The sequence below is a fragment of the Macadamia integrifolia genome, unplaced genomic scaffold (assembly GCF_013358625.1).
Source record: "Macadamia integrifolia cultivar HAES 741 unplaced genomic scaffold, SCU_Mint_v3 scaffold1845, whole genome shotgun sequence".
In the NCBI taxonomy this organism is placed as follows: domain Eukaryota; kingdom Viridiplantae; phylum Streptophyta; class Magnoliopsida; order Proteales; family Proteaceae; genus Macadamia; species Macadamia integrifolia.
In genome coordinates this window covers 31,772-49,778 of record NW_024868382.1, presented here as the reverse complement: position 1 = coordinate 49,778, position 18,007 = coordinate 31,772, and the positions used below count along the sequence as shown (strand labels likewise).

The following is an 18,007-nucleotide window of genomic DNA, read 5'->3' as shown; positions in this document are numbered from 1 at the left end:
TGAAATGTGAAACGTTTTCTCAAAAATAAATATAAAATGGGGGTGTAGGGTACTCACCATTTCAGAGAGAATTTCCCCAATAGAAAATCATCAAAAGGCGTAAACCGATGCAAGCACAGATGTATGATAGATCTTACTTTAGCCAATTAGATACCTTTCCTACGGAGGAAATCGAAAGATGAATCGCTGAATCACCTGTGGGTGATTCCAAGTTGTTCATTTGTTTCGTCCCTGTCAGCACCTGATCGTAATTGCAGCCTCCACGTACATGCAGGTGATCCGTCGTCCTACTAAAATTACCAGAAATGAATCAGAAACCTTTTTCAGTTCCATTTCCCGCTTTTTCTAAAAATATAATACTGAGCAGAGACCAATCAAACAGAGCTTCTGAAAAGGAGTCGCAGACTCGCATTTCCTTGTTTTCCGATTATAAGAAGACTTCCTACTCAACCTCGCACTTGCAGAGCTCCTCGAACAGGTATCCTCTTTCCATTTTTTTATTCCAACTCTTCTTCGTCAATCGAGCCTCTACTTGAAGATAAATATATAGTATATGATTCAGAATTAGTTTATTGATTAACTTATTGGATCGTTGCGACTTCCAATAATGGGTTATCAGGGTTTTGAATGATCCGAGCTGAGTTAGTGATTCGATACTGAACCATGACTCCTGAGGTGTTATACTGAAACACCACTCTTCTATGATTCATTATTTTCTTCCATGTCTTGGTTTCTCGGTCTCTCAACTACTCCTCGACAGCGCTGCTGTAACCCTAGTTTTTTTTTAGATTTTCCCTGTTTTTGAGCCATACATTTCAATGCATCATTTAAATGGAAATTTTGGAACAATGGAACACCCATGCAGATGTAATCCAATGTCGTATTTTTTTTTTTTCTGGGATTATGATCTTGATCGAACCCATCCTTATCTCGCTGCCTTCTTGTTGAGCAAGGCCTTACGTGGTTGGATTTTCTCAACCTGCGACACCTGAAACTGAAAATTGGAGAGCCAAGTTTAACGTTATTTCTGTGAGATGGCCAAAGGAGTTGTCTAGTGGAAATGAACTGAAAACTCCTCATGAAAAAAGGGTTGCTATATCCGACATTTTAAAATCTATATCAATCCACTGGGATATTTCAGTGTTTAAACTTAGGAGACCCCGCCCATAACACATTGGGTTTGGCGCGATTCTCCCATTGCTTTAAAGAAAAGTATAGATCCCCCTTCTCTACCTGCCCAGTTGTGATGGAATTTCCCCCTGGCTAACAGCACCTGTGAAGTCAGATATCGAGCCAGTGGCACGAAAGAAGCGTCTGAAGCTTTCATAGGGCAGTCTACCTCCCAAGCTCTCGTTTTACGATTGAAATAGCTAAGGAAGTTGACATATAAGGTGAGGGAAACCAAGACCATATCAACCCACACCAAATCCCATACGAAATCAATGTGGGTTTAGCAGTCTCCATATGAATATGGGATTGCAAATCGTAATAAGCCAGTAAGCCACCACACTTCCAAACCGAAGTCCATGGTGGCTTTACTCTAGGGTATTCACGACCTCGCACCCAAGCCAATGTCCGCTGCGACCAGTTATTGTCACCCACATATTGAACTACTAAGAAACTACTGATGCAACCCTCAAAAGAATTCAGGTGAAGGAATCAAGAGAATATCCAAACCCCTTGTGGAACGATGTGGGATCAGCCCCTCAAGTGACTGATATGGAATCATAACGTCATGATTTAATTTCATTGACTGAAAATAATGAAGTATTTACCCATTGTTGTTGCATTATTTTGCTTCTTATAGTGGCAATAGTGGTCTCTCGTCTCTTAATTTTTTATTTTTTGGTAACATCTTGTCTCTTAATTTGAAAAGCTATAATAAATGGGAACTAGTTGCTGAAAATTGGCTTATGTCAGAATGCTTGTGTTCTAAGGTTCATTTATATGTGTACTTTTGTTTTCCATGGTCATTATTGCAGTGTTCTACTTCATAGTTTTATTTTGTTGGTCTATGTCTTTCTTTAGTAGTCCTTAAGTTGGAAATTGAAATGCTTAAAACTGTGATTATGATGAAGTCTGTTAAAAAGTATGCTTAACTGTCAGTCTGTCTTGACGATCTCTATTGTGCAGTTTCTGCCACCATTTATCAAGGAAAAGGCCATGGTGAAGGAAGAAGTGGATGAGGTTAATTCTACTATTTTACCATCGTGCTTTTACGCTTCCTTTATTTTGCTTATTATGGCTTCTCTTGTTGAAGCCTCATCCATTAATTTCAAGTGGTATCTCCACTAAAATATTGGTCTTGCAGAATCTTCAACCTGATTTATATGGCATAGAATTTAAGATAGATGATAATGAAGATCTGGATGAAGACATGGGTCTGTTTGACCATGTTTGTGCCATTTTTGATAATGGTGGTGAAGTTCTGTGGTATGTTCTATTGTCATTTTATGCTGAATTCAACATATGGGGCAAAGAATTTAAGACTGATGATAATAATGATCTGGATGAAGACATGGGTCTGTTTGATCATGTTTGTGCCTTTTGTGGTATCTTATTACTTATAGTAAACCTGAAAATTATCTACATAGTTTATTTTTGTCTGAGAGAAGTTTCTGATTTGCTCCTGCTGCTTCCTTCTTTTTTTTTTTTTTTTTTTTTTTTTTTTTTTAAATTATTTATTTTTTTAGTCATATTCTACATTTTCATTGACAAAAGTTTCTAAATATCTCCATTTATTTATACTCCTACCCTTCTTGTTCTTCTCAATACAGTTGTGAATGGCCTTGCATGAGGTCCTTTCATCCAACTAAAGCTTCTGGTGCGGAATCAATCTGTGAATCTCTTGGTTTTTCTGATGCTGAAGTAGAGGTATTCAGCTTATTTTTTATTACTTTCCCGTCCTTTTGCTTGCATAGTTAGATTTGGTTTATACTGTTTTGCTCTTCTTTAGTATTGTTGTATGTGCAGGCAATGCTCATCTTTTTGTGCAAAAATTGTAAATATAAAGAGCACCAATGCTTTGCTTGTGGGGGGCTGGGCTCTTCAGATAAATCTTCTGGTCCTGAGGTATTTACGCTCCATCAAACCATCACCTTTTATTAAGGGGGAACGGGTTGTGTCGTGCATGTATTTAGTCCTTGAGCATTACAAATTTTCGTGGCATAAATACTGGTGGGTCATATGGGTCAAATTGCACTTTAACATTGCTAACATAACCAGGGAGTTATTGCAGACTTCATGTTTCAACTTTGTACTTGTTTTATTTAAAAAATACCGCAAATCTTTTGCTTGTATTTCTCTCCTACTTTGCTTAGGATGATGTCTTATGCTATTCTCAAAGATTGATCATAGATTGATGTTTTTGCATCTGTAAAGCTGCTAATCTTGAACCAGTGAGATCCAGTGGAAGATCAGCTTGCAACAAGATCGTGGTTAAAGGAATACAAACCATATTAGGAGAAAAATTAAATAACTTAACCAGAACAAATCTGACTTGCATAAAATTATAGTCGATGCTCTAGTCAGTCAATAAAACAGGTTTGCAATAGATGACCTAAATCTGACGGACATATTCAGAGATATGCAAGTAACCTCCTTTATTAGGAAACTCGATACTCAGAAAAAGAAGCAGAATCAATAGGTAGGCTTTAGGGAATTCATGATAGTATCAAATAGAATCTGATTTAATGAGCAATAGACTAAACAAGAAACAATGAACAGATTTCTGGCCTAAAGAATCAAACCAGAAAACTGAGTTATGAAGAAATAGTGTTCCAGTAGGAAACTTGAAATCGATATTAGGTTCTGGTTTACAAAACATAATTCAAATCTGAACTCAGTATAAAATTTTAATCATCAACAGAACCAGAAACATAAACTTCAGATTCAAGAAATCAGAGAAGTGAAGTAGTTAATTAGTACTAGGATACTTGATATCACAGGGAAAAGAAGTAGATGAACTGACCTGTTAACAAATGGAAGAAAAGAGAAAAGAAAGGAAGATACGATCAGGAATCCACCTGGTCTGTAGGGCTGGAATCAAACCACTACCCCAACCTGGAATCCCACCAGTGTTCACTACTGAATGTCACAGCAGTTAAACACTACAGAATCCACAAGAATCAATCCACCTGAATCCCACAGATGCAAGCATGAATCCACAGACCAAACCAAAGCAAAGCTTCTTCTTCTTTATTTCTCAAATTCGTCGATAGGGCATAGCCTTTACATAAATTCCAATAAAACGCTAGAATGTAACTCAAATTAAGCCTAAAACTCCTCCAGCCAATAGCTTGCTTTGGAGGTGGTCTTAATGGACTAAACTCTGCATGAAATAAGAAAGAAACAACTTAAACAAGGCTGGACTCATGGACTTACAATGATCTAATCAACCTAACTAAGACACTTTAATAACAATTAAAATGAAGTAGATGACTTCTAGAAAACCTCACAACTTAACTAACTAATAAATCCCGTATTCCTACCTCCTACCTATAGTTGTCAAAGTGTAAGGCGACCCAAGGCGATGGAGGATGGTAAAAAATCAAGGCAACACCAACAAGGCTAGGCATCCCTTTACAAATATGCTCCTACCTATATCTTGGGCCCATTAAAGTGGTCTATTACAATGAAAGCCCATTGGACTAAAGGCCCCGCCTATATGTTACCCAACCCAACGTTTATTTTCATGAAAATAAATCTACTTTTGTTGATTTATCTGCATCAATGTGAAACGTTTTTTTTTTTTTTCAAGAGAGCTACATCAAGATGGTATGACTAGAAGAAGCAACTACATAAGTGCCAACAAGAAACAGTATCTGAATAGAAGAAAACCCAAATTACCCTTGGTCATGGGTGGTAGTTAGGTGTAGGGTTTGGTTATCTTTTTTTATTTTTATTTTTTATTAATTTATTTTTTTTATGATAAGTAACTTTGTATATTGAAGGAAAAATAAGAATTTACAAAAAGAGACAATCTCATATTCTCCCTTTAGACAGACCTAAAGAGGAGTAAAGAGATCCCTTACCAAGTAGGACAGGCCCTGCACAATCGAATTCAGACCAACCACTTATATAACCATTACTTCCTAAAATAGATAGTGTGCCTAGCATCCATATCCACAAGATTTTGTAAATCTTGGGGGAAGTCCTCTAGCCGAAGTGTGATGTCATCCTCTCCTGTATCATATGTGGCCATAAAACCAGCTGGACTCGTAACCTCCCTCCATACATGTATAATTTCTTTCCTTTCAAACTCCATAAGCAAATGCAGAATTTTACCTTTAAGAGTTTGAATTTCCCAAGGCCCTTCTACCATTACATGTAGGGTTTGGTTATCTGTGCTCTATGGTTTGAGATTAGAAGAAAAGGAAGACTTAAAGATGTTGGAGTACGAATTTTTGAATCAAAACAACCCAAAAACAGTAGCAAACATACAAAAAAGTGGAAACTAGCTGACATGTTTGAAATAAATGGATTAAATTCTACTTAGTAAATAAATTTCTATTAATCCTAATACATAAGGCATGGCACAGTTATAATATTGCGATAGAATTAGACTTAAAATAAATTGCGGTCCATGCTAATGACAGCAAGCGGTGGAGTTATGATATTTCTGTAGAAGGTCAGCTTGACAGTATAGGAATTTATTTTGAACATTTATATCTTAGTTGTAAGATTCATTTTGGATGGCTGTTTTATTATGCTCCTAAAATGTAATATTTGTTATTTCAGTACTCTGTTTTAATTTTTGGGAAATTCAGTAACTAACTAACTATAAACATTTAGAAATGGAATTAAGAAATATATTTGAATAAAACATTATAATCATAATTTTGCTTTGATCCTTTGGTAGATTATGAAATAAATACCCTTAAATTTCCCTGTATTCATTATTTAATCTTATTGGGCTCACCTAAACTGGGTTCTCCATTTTTGCGCGATCCACTTCAAATTCATCTCATATCCCTGATTTTCATACCCCTAGTCTCAAAAGATCCCAATTCAAAAGTCTTATAGGTGTTTTGGATGAAGCCTCTCTTTATTTTGTTTTTCAATCTTAAAGCGGGCTCCCATAAATGGATTCCGTACCCCTCATGTGAATAGATACACAATTACAAAACATAAACCCAAAGCAACACAAAAATAAAAATAAATAAATAAATTCAGTGAATCATGTGTTTCATATACTTTCGTTTTGGCAGCTGAAACAAATATATGATTGATAATTTAGAGTTTTGGTAGGACTAAGTGAGAAAAACGACTAAAGTGTAAAAATTATGATATTTGTTGTATAAAATTATTTGTGTGATGTTTTTTTACTATTTATGATGTCCCAAATATCTTCCATTTTTGCATCTCTGTTTATTCTCTTCTTCGTCATTTAATAAAGTTGTCTGTGATTTATCCAAAAAAAGAAAGAAAAAGAGGACATATGGTACTTTTTTTATAATTGACATTTGATGAAATTCTTTATTTGTGCGTGCGTTTTGTTGCAAAAATCTTACCCGTCTGCCCATCATGGTCATATTTTTTTCCATCGTGTTTGCTTTTAATCACAATTAATTTCTAAAATCTTAATTGGGTATATAACTTATATTTTTTCACTGTCCTCATATGCCTTTGCCACAATCGAAGCGCATTTAGGGTATTTCTAGCACTATGCCTCATCCACAATTATATCTCATATGTATTTGGATGATTGGATCTGCGTCTCAGTGTTCCTTGGTCAAATGTTTCAGGTCTTTCTTTGTTCTTCTGGAACTTGTGGCCATTTCTATCATCCCTATTGTGTTGTAGAGCTGCTCCATTTGGAGGATACAACTGAGGGTGAAGAGCTTCAGAGACGGATTGCTGCGGGTGGAACATTTACTTGTCCCATCCATAAATGCATTATTTGTAGACAGGGAGAAAAATAAGGAGGTAGAAGAACAGCAGTTTGCAATTTGTAGACGTTGTCCAACGGCTTACCATAGGAAATGCTTGCCTAGGTACTCCCAGTCTTATTTACATTTCCTATTTTCATTTTGAGAAATTTGACTACGAAAAGAAGTTTAAAATACTGGAAAGCAGGTGTTTAGTCTGAAAAGACTAGAGTACCTTGCATTATATATGTTAGCTACTCTTGGAAATGGGAATTTTATTGAATTATAGTGAAGGGGTAGTATTCTAGGGATAGTCAGTTGTGCCTCTAAATTGAGAAGAATGCATGGTTGGTAGGTTTATTATGTCAAGAGCAGGGTAAAAAGTGTTGATGCAAAACAGTTGTGATGCAGACAGATATTCAAAGCATATGTATCTCACATGCAAACCGGTTTAAGGATATAATGTTAAATGCAACAGCTAACAACAAAGCTTAAAAATGATAAACAAATTTTATTATGGAATTAGAAAAAAAAATTAATTTGGTATAAAAACAGAGCACAAAAGTGATATTAAGTCAGATCTGAGAGAGAGGAGAATAGCTCACAGCTCAACTGCGTGATTTGATGGCTGAGTGCGGATTAGATTCTTATATAAAAACTCAAAAGTAGTGTTTGAGTGAACTTCAAACACTTTGAACACATAGTTATAGTCTATCAGAGATGAACAACTATTAAGTAATAATGGATTTAAACACTAGGACTAATTAGATTAGCATTAATGAGACTACTCTGGATAAAATACAGGACAGAACTATTTTATTTTACCCACAAGACTAAGAGGAACCCAAAAACTAATTTAAAAGGCTAAATTCATGTACTCCCTGTGGACCTAAAATTTTAGCCTCATAATTGTGCTCATTACAAATAAAATCTTTAAAACAAAAGCCCCTAACTAAGTACTATCAAAACAGGCCCTAATGTTGCACCGTAACTGCATTAGGTTGTTTAATGGAAGTTTATAAGGTTTCTAGTTAGTAATTGGGATGGGTTTCAGTATTTGCAGCGTGATGTTTTGGATAATTTGATTTATGTTTTGGCTGGTTGCTCCTCTTGGTTGTTGAGAATAGCTTGTACTTCAATTATAGTAGTTTTCAGTACAAACTGGGGAGAAAGATCAGCCCAAAAAAGAATAAGAATTGAAAGAGGAAATTTCCTTCGGAATCCACCTACTGTTGAATTAATCCACCTGCACATCATGAATTCACTTTGCAAGAGCATCAAAACTGGAAAATCTCGTTTGCTTTTGGGTGCTTTGTTTTGTGCTTGCCTTCTATGGACTCCTCTATCTTCTTTTCCCCCCTGCTTTCCTTTATCTACAAGCTCTGCTCCTGTTGGTTGTGTACCTATGCTCTACTACGAGCTTTAACAAAATCTGTGGTCTAGGGGTCCTATCATGACTTGAACCATATAGATTCATTGTAGCTGGTTTTCCAAACCTTACTCTCAAAATAGAAATAAAAATGACTAGATCACCCAATGATTTATAAGACTTCAACTTGTAGCTTCATATCACTGATATACCCCTATGACCTTCAATATAGGAGTTCTGAAAATCTATTGACAAAAAATCATGTAACAACCCAATTCTGTCAGTTGAACCCTCCACAGGAACATATATTATGACCATGAAATAAAACCAGAAGTCCACAGGCAATTGACTTCCCCCTCCCTCGGTGGGGGTCATCTTTTCTTCTTGAATCTTGACATCTCCCTGTATTCTGATGCCCCAGCAATTTGTCAGGAAAATCTCTTTTGAATCTTTGGAGGTAGAAAATATCATGCAAAGGGCTTGGTAAGGCCTGCTTCCATATCGTATTTTGATATACTGTTTGTAAGTATTAACTTCCATATGTAGCTCTATATTGCCTTTTTTTTCCCCTCCAGAACTTTTGATTGTTTACTTGCCAACTGTTTTGACCAGGAAACATAAAATCCAAAAGGACATTTTGACTCCAAATAGAGACCACCTTATATTTCCTCATTCTGGAGAAAGGTCTAAAAAAGGTTCACAGAACTTACATTCAAGTAAAGGGAAAGTCGTGGCAATGGAGGGAAATGTGGCTTTTGAGGAACCAGCTGCAGGAAGAGATGCCGGAAAGAAACAAAAACATGTTGGAAATGACTGCTCTACCTTAAAAATTGGTATATCTTCCAAAAAAGATGAGAAATCATTTTATGGAAGACAGGTTGATTGCTTGAAGAAACCTAAAGTAGTTGAAGTAGCTGATGCCTCCCAAATGTCTTTGAAGGACACAAGTAAGTGCATCCCAATGAGTCTTGACAATTTTTTTCCAGCACATCAAAGCAATGAATCCTCAAGAGAAAAGCAGCTAAATTTACCATTGAAGAAGAATTTGGAATCAACTAAGCAAACTCAGCAAAAATTACCAAGAAGTTCACTGGGGGGGGGGGGGGGTATTACCATTGTGATCAGAAATTCCAGTAGCTCTTAAGTTAAATTTAACGTCGAAGAAGCAGTCAGAAACAATTAATGGAAAGCCACAAGAATTTTCTTGTAGGATGCTTGGAAAATCCATTTCCCGTAAGCCTGTGATCAGAAATTCCAGTAGCTCAATGCCATTAGTAGATGCTGACATGGAAAAAAGGTGAAACTATTTATTTGCCTTGTCCATGATTTTGCAGTTGCAATCTCTTCTTTTTTCCTCCTTGAGGACACTTATACGAAACGGTGCTTAAGTTGCAAACCTTGGTTATATTTAAAGTTTTAATGCTTGTGATTTGGGCTTTCTTTTCATATTCTGAATTTGTGTCTTAGTGCAGAATTTTGGCAATAAAACAACAATCAGCATCCCTTGTAACATCTGATAAAATCAAGGAAAAGCATAAACGTCTAACTTCTATGTACTCCTCAAACTCTGCTACTTGCAAGTTAATAACACAAGGAAGGGTGGAGGCTTTGGTTTGGGTAAATCATTTTCATTTCAAGAGGGAACTACAAATATTACAAAAAATTCTCTTATGCGGATTTGTAAACTGGGGTTGTTATAGCTATTCTATCCGTAATTGCAGGCTGTCTGAAATGGTTTAGAAACAATGGAAACAAGTGGCAATATTGCAGATGCAAAAGCTGTTTGTGGACCAAATATTATTGACCAGTTAATTAGGTGGAAGGTATATGCTCATTTTCAACTTTTTACGCTTGGGTTGCTTAGGCTACAAGGCACCCGCCTAGACACTCTAGGTGTGCATTAATGATTATATGTAATATAACAATGATAATTTTTATAATTATGTTTATATGCAACATAGAAACCATATCAATGCAATATAATATAATTATACTAGTACTAGCCTAATATGAGAAAACCAACATATAATAAACGAAGCATGGGCTATAATTTATGCATATTCATCAAAAAACAAAGCAATAAGCATAAATCAACGTAAACTCGTGAAGTGTCAGCAACGCGTGCTGTTACCTTGGACCCAAGAAAAAGCCTGGATGCTTAGACAACTGTGATTTGTTCCTTCATGTTCAGTCCCTTTAAAGGAATCATACAATGTTAATTTTATCTTACACATTGTATGTATCCTCTTCTTAAATGTCCTTTGCTCAAGAGATCTGAGTTGTCTTGGCAGCTACATATCATTCCATTCTGTTGAGCTAGAGCCTTTTCTTTATGCTGATGAGGCCAATTTGTGGAAACTTCACTGTATAATATGGACAAAGACTTCATGTTGAATAGAGGGGTAGATTAGTATATTATGTCTGTAGAAATTTAGTGGGAGTTCATTGGTATTCTTGATGGGTCTCTCATATCTCTTCTCTGGATGATAGCTCATGACAGGATGAACTTCCCAATATGGATAGCCCATCTGATTCGGCAGTCCTGGGTTAACCATGTCAACAGTTGACAGTTCCCTCATCCATATTAGATGTGTACTCCATGATGCCTTAAACCTTCTCCCCATATTGTTTGCCATTGAAGTTCAGTTGAAACTTGTCCGAAAAGGGGGACTTCTTCTTCTTCTTCTTCTTCTTCTTCTTCTTCTTCTTTTTCGTGGGTGGGTGTGAACTGGGCTGAAAGTTACATGTGGGGAGGGAAGTATTAACGGAGTATCCATTTCAGGCCTCCACTTGATCATTTGGAAGATTTCTCAGATAACTCATAGAAATTGCCTGGAGAAGTAGATGCTTACTGGTAGCACATAAGATGTAGTTTGATTCCTGTGATCAAGTCACTGCAGTACTGGTGTTATTAGTAACCTTAGTTTCTGTTAAGGATATCTATTACTTTCTTAAACTGATATTAATGCAGCTTTCTCTGCTGGTTGTTTGTCCATGTTGCTCTAGGCGATGCTTAGCATCTATATTACTCCTTTTCTCCATTGTATGCGCTATACATCATTTGGTCAACATTTCACAAAAGTGGACAAGCTTAAGGGGGTATGGGGAGAGTATTTAAATATTTAATACATCTCATATTTTCAGATTTTCCAGTGCATCATTACGTCAAGTTCACATTGCAAGCATTTACAGGGTTTTGGTCTATTAATGTTTCACAATGGTTTGTATTGGCCTGTTGAATTTTCCATTTCATAAATACAAGATTTTGGGTTTGCAACTAGGTTACTGCAGCTTTATAGTCTTTGTGTCTGAAGAATTCCAGCTTGTCAATACTTCTCACTGTTTTATGGCTATTATGGTTTTTGAATTTCTTTCTTCCTCGCTTTAAGCTGTTCATGCCTAAAGATTCCAGCTTGTCATTCTTGTCACTACTGTTATTGATATTATGGTTTTTTGAATTTCTCTTCCTATTTTTTCTTTATGGTTTGTGAATGATCAGCTTGGCGATGGATATTAATGACACAAATTCTTCTTGACAGATTGTTGATAAGCTTCATTGGTATCATGGTATGTAAAAGATGGTGACACAGTAAGAACTTATTCTCACTTTCTGTGTAGCTAGCTACCTCACAGATTCTGTAACTAAGTTTCAAACATGCAATAAGTATGAGCAATGCTTTCTACAGAAAATCATTACTGTAAATGATAATTCTTCCATCCTTTTTCAAACCCATAAGTGTAAGTCAGTGAACTGAACAGATTGTTGGTTTATATTAATTGTATGGGAAAAGGGACTCTGTCTGAGAGTGTAGGGCCTGTTCCCAGACACAAGAAGGGGGGAACTGACCCCTCTGCCCCCAATGAAAAGTGGAAATAACCGCCCTGATGATGCTTCCATGTGTGCTCCCTTTGGCTCCTGCACTGGTGCAGGGACCAAATTCCTGGACAGAGAACTCTTCTCCTAATTTTATTGTTACAGTTATTTTGTTGATATTACTTTGATGTGTTATTCTTTGTTATCATTGTTCCATCTTCCTACCAGAAAGCCTGAGTACTACTGGTCTCTTTTGAACAGATTTTTGATTTTTGTTGTGACTCTAATGATTTTAGTTGCTTAATGAAAGAAAAGCTTGAAGCTACCGGAAAAATTTGCTCTTTCAAAAACTATGATATTATACGACCAAAGGTAAATTTTACTTTTTCCTTTTTACCTCTGAATTTGTCAAGCAATTTTGCTTGGGCCTGCTGATCTTGCCTTGTTCCTTGGTGGTCTTTTAATTTGGGAAGTCTTCCTTCTGTGGGATATATGATTTATTGTTTGCATGCTACTGAAAGGATGACAACTCTGTATTCAAGGTGCATAAATTTTTTTTTTTTTTGGAGGTTTGAATTGGAGTTATGTATCTGCAATGAATTTCTAGGGCACCCATCAAAATCATGATACAACTTTGACTTGAATTTTTCTGATTGTTCATCGTCTTGTCATTATATATCTTTTGGCAGCTTGGATAAAGAAGAAAATATTCAATATACGAATTCTAATTCAACTCAATTTAAAAAAGCCTCGGTTCAATTATTTGCCAGCAACATGATCCAGTTCCTCTATTCCACAATATATAGGTCCTATCTTATGTAGAAGCAGGCAAACAATTAGGTTTTCTTAACTGTAAACACTAGAAAAGAGCTCAGAAACTGGGGAGAGAACTCAATGATAAATGTTTTACTGAAATTTGTATATGCCAGAGCACCTATTTATAGACTTGAAAACTTTGAATTCGTACTCCTACAGGACTGTAAGTTGAAGGACTAGTTTCTATTCTTATTAGATGTCTAAAAACACACCAAATAACTGTAATAGGAAAAAGAAAAAGTACAAACAAAATTAGAAACTCTAACTCGTGTTTGACACTGAAACTAACAGGACTCCTAGAGCTACTGTAACTTCTTACTAGCAAAACAAACTGACTGAAAACATTAGGAACTGATTCTAATGAAAAGCAACAGTTGAAGGTACTTCATGGTTGAACTTGAATTTGTCAAAAATATTTTCCAAACTGAACTGTCCGACCTGACTTCTGTCTGTGATAAGTAGGAGCAGAAATGACAGCAGTGAAGCTGACTTGGCGCCACGCAAGTCAAAGTAGAAAAAGAATAATATGCATCTGTTGTTTTTCTTTCTCTTTCTTTTGGGAAAATGGAATCTGTATACCCTACATCAACATCTGGGCTTGGTTCATATTTCATCAGTTCCACACTAACTTTATCCATGTCCTCCTTCACTTTCCCCTTGCCGGTTCTAAACATTCAACATGTACCGTATTACTTCTCATTGTTGCATTATTTTATTCCATTTAACATGTACCGTATCACTTCTTCTCATTGGTGAATAACTTATCTTAATTTCCTCTTTGAACTATCTCAGTTGACTGTCTTGGAGTAAGGCTTAAGTTCTTGTAGATGCATTTTTCCTTTGTCCTTCCTGGTCTTGGCACTCATTCATCTCAACATCCTGATTGAACCTACACTTTACGTATGGGTTATTCTAGATTGCTAGCAGTCTGTTCTCTAAAGCATTTAATACTGTCACATCCACTATGTGGAACTCCAGAAGTAACTCTCCACTTCATTTACCTTTCTAATTCTGTGGTTTAATTTATTTTTTGTTTTTGTGTGTAAAGTAAGCCGTGTAAGTGAAAACCCTTGAAATCCATTACTATTTTTTAAATCCAAAAATTAAGAAAAAAAAGGTTATAGTGGTGGTGTATTCGTTACAGGAAAAGAATAATGCTACTTTGTCATTCTACAATAAGATAAGAGAGCTGCTGATGGTATAAGTTGAAAGAAATGTTGTCATTTCTTATATTTTGATGAAATAATAAAGATCACACTGTACTCTGTAGTTAGTTCAAATTGGTATTGATAAAGAATTTTACATTCTTAAAGTTAACTTGGTTACATAGACTAGGAGCTACACGAGTGTGGAAAACGGCATGGACATGTGTTCTAGGTATGTGTGAAAAGAAGGTAGGAGAAAAAAATGATTGCAATGGGTGGTCATGGACATTGTAATTGCTGAATGTCAAAAGATGAGCAAATCACACAAAGATGAAATGAAGGAAAAAAGTCAATGGATTGTGTCACTGTCCATAGATTTATGTCTCTCTCTCTCTCTACGTGCGCACACACAGAAAAGGTTTGTGCCAATGCCAAAACCTTTGTTATTTAGAATTAGAATACACTTTTCTTTTTTGGTTTTTGCCCTTTCCTTCCCCTCCCCAAAAAAAGAGGGGGGGGGGGGGAGAGGTGGTTTGGTAGGGGTTTCAATCTTACACCAAGCTCTACATACAGACGTTCTCCTTCACCAAACAAGAAAAGTTAGTAGAATTTCACTAATAACCGAAACACTACAACTTGAACCAACTTACCAATGGATTATGACCTTTGCTTCTATTGACAGTTCACCAAATTTTTTTTTTTTTGGGGGGTGGGGGGTGTGGGTTAAGATGAACCGTGATTATTGTCATTGTGAGAACCAAAATAAAGTTGACAGTAACCCTTCATAATGGAGAAAACAATACAGCCAAAACATCCATTATTACTTTCTTTCTTTTTTTTCCTCTTAAGTGTTCCACTGATACATCACGCTCCCAAATTAGCAAGCAGAGGCAAGACTTTGTCAAAGCACTGCATCTTGAAAAGTTTTCCTGTTCACATTGTACTCGGAAGTGTAGTTTCCTTCCACTAATACAAGTCAGAACATTTGGCACTTTACTGGTGTTATTAGATGCAGTTTTGTTAATTATGAGAATTTCTACTTGCATCAAAATAATTGCATTAGTTAATTACATGACTAATGAACTGGGTGCCAGAGGTTTCAAGTCTTATTTCAGTGGTGTGTCCTCACTTGGCCGCATCCCTTACCTAACTACGTACACAAGTCAGTGGAAAGAGAGGGAAACTATTCCACGTGAAGAGTTCTTCCATGTAGACTGCACAGCATCTTGAGATGTTTTTTTCTCAAAGATGTGGGAAACACATGTATGCTATATGAATTATATTAAACACGTATTATATGTATGAATCCTATTATTTGTTGAAAAATATTTATCTAATTAATCTAACCGCCCTTGAAAGTGGCTTCCTCCATCAATCTCGGTTCTAACCGAAAGCAACCATTGTGCATGCCAGAGCATGATTTGAGGAAGCAGATGGGAATCGGCATTCCGGCTGACTTGAAATCAGTGGAGGCTGATCCTGTTGCCAATTCCGCTTACTTGAACCATGTGCTAGAGTGATACAGTGCTTCATCCTCGCTCTTCAGTGAGACACTGGCCATGGAGTCAGGCTTGAACATTGGACGCCATGAATCGGGATTGAGCTCGTCTGCGGACTTAGTGTCAGCAACGCCGAACTCTTACCACTCATTGCATTCTTTGCTAGATGATTCATCGTCAGTTGAAGAAGATTTTCTGTGAGGTTTTCTTTGGAGAGAATGAGAATGAAAAGGCGTGCAGTTGAGGGGAGGAAGAAAAGAGCGACAGGGAGACGAACAAAGAGCTGTGCAATTGTTCTGTGTGCATCATGATGCATCACCCTTCTCTGTTTGTTATATTTTGGTAATCTGCGAGACGCCAAACTCTTGAAAAAAGCCCCATAACTAACCACTATCTTAATGTTGAACAAAGTGTGATGGTGCACTGAAGACCAAGTGGCAAGGAGCTTGGAGAAAATCACATCAGAGAGGAAAAGGTTCAGTGAGGGAAAAGGGAGAGAAGAGGAAGGGGAGTGAGGCTGTGAGACCTGCTAGAGGGCTCCGGCTCTTCTCTCATTACTTTGAATAGGATCTAACCCAATGCTGAGCCTAAGATTGTTCAAATTTGAACTCGATTTATCATGAGCCAGCCCAAGTCACATCCCTATCTCGGCTGGTGATCAGTTATTATTGTGGTTAGTCTGGAGTATTTGAGAATTTTTTAGCTATTATGCAATGTTTTTTTTTTTCAGCTGGGGGACATCTTTTTGATAAATTTATTTTCTACATGTTATTATTCTGTTTGTTGAAGATGTATATGACTGCTACATATTCCCATATTTTTGCTCCCAATTTTTTTGAAGAGAAACCATATTAAACACATATTGTATAAATTGCTCTGTGTTTTTTTTTTTTTAATGTCAACTTTTAAAAACTGTTATGGAAGTCTATGTCTGTTTAATAACTCTTATGTATCCGTATTCCTTTTTTTTACCTTACCATATATACTGACTATTACCCACATATGTTTCATATTTATTTTCCAAATGCTCCATGTTCTTCAAATGGTCCCAAGAAAATTTACTATTTTGAAGAAATTTTTAAGTTTCTTCGACCTGTGTAGAGGTTGAATTAGTCAAAAAATCAATTCATGACTTGATGACAATGTCAACAATATGTCCACAAAGCATGCTCCAAGAAATAATGCCACTTGGGCAAAATAAGTTGTGTGGTAATGGCTTTCCAGTTCGCACAATTTGGTGTAGGAAACCCACTCCCTATAGTCATACCAATATCCAATCTAACCTGTTTCAAGCTGGACCTAATCTGAGGTTGGTTGGGGTCAAGAAATTTTGAGTTTTCTTTGGTCTTGTGTTGGTACGTCAGATTGATTCTGTGCTGAAAGTTACAGAACAGATTACAAGTTCAATGAGGTTCCAATGTTAGGGCTTGGTTTGGGCTGTTTGGTTCTGATCTGACCCAGCTTTCCATTTCCAGTTGCTGCAATTAAGGCCAGTGACCACGTAGTAGTTCAAAGTAGGTTGCTACAGTCATTCTTGTAGTTGATTTTGTTATTTTCCACATTGAAATTTTAAGTCCCATTCTTATTTTTTGTGAGTGTTTTCATGTTCTCTTTTAGAAAGCTAATATTTTCTTCTCTTATTGCCATCTTCATTTTATATGGTGAATTGCCTTTGGGTTCTTATCATTCATGTTGTTGAATTGTGGTCCGCATTTCATTTCTTTTTGATCTGGAGTAGGAGGTGGTTTAGAATTTAGTTTTCATTTGTACTGTTTTAAATATTTCATATAAATCTTGATGTTTAATATATGATTCTTCCCAAATATAATTTATGTTTATTACTAACTCTCTCTCTCTTGCCATTTTGAAATTCCCATGAAGCAATGGGAAAAGACACAGTTGTTCTCAGTTATGTTAAGATGTTTGCTGTGCTTAAAGAGCATTTCTTTATAGTTCACGGTCATTTTTAGGATGCTAATTTATTCATTACAAAATGATTTTAGTTTTGAAAGGAGAGATTGGTTGACTGTGAGTCCAGGGGATCTGCCTAAGGGGATCTGCCTACGGGGTCTGAGTTGGTAAGAAGCATTTTCTCTGGGCTAATTATCCTTGACAGTAGCAGGGCATGTACATTTATGTTATCTATTGGCCCCGAGCTTAATAGGTTCTTTTGCTATTGCTATTTGACATTTTGAGTAGATCATGGGGCTTAATCCTCCCTTTGGTTATAAAGCGTCCTTGGCAAACAAGTTTATTTCCAAGGCTCTTGAGTTCAAGCCAAAGCTCCTCATTCTCATCGTTCCTAAGGAAACAAGAAGGTATATCCTCACTTTCAGATGCAGTCCCTCTTCTGTCATGTATTTTTCATTTCTTTCGTCTTGACTAGGTTGGATGAGAAGGGACTTGGATATGATCTGATCTGGGAGGACGGGAAGAAACTCTCAGGCAAGGAATCACTTCAGTTAGAGCAATTTTCATACTTTATATTCTTCTCC

At 36.4% G+C, this 18,007-nt stretch overlaps 1 pseudogene; it reads left to right on the top strand.

Moving 5' to 3' along the window:
• The first annotated feature begins 381 nt into the window (after positions 1-381).
• Positions 382-18,007, top strand: part of LOC122064991 — a 19,094-nt pseudogene continuing 1,468 nt past the window's right edge.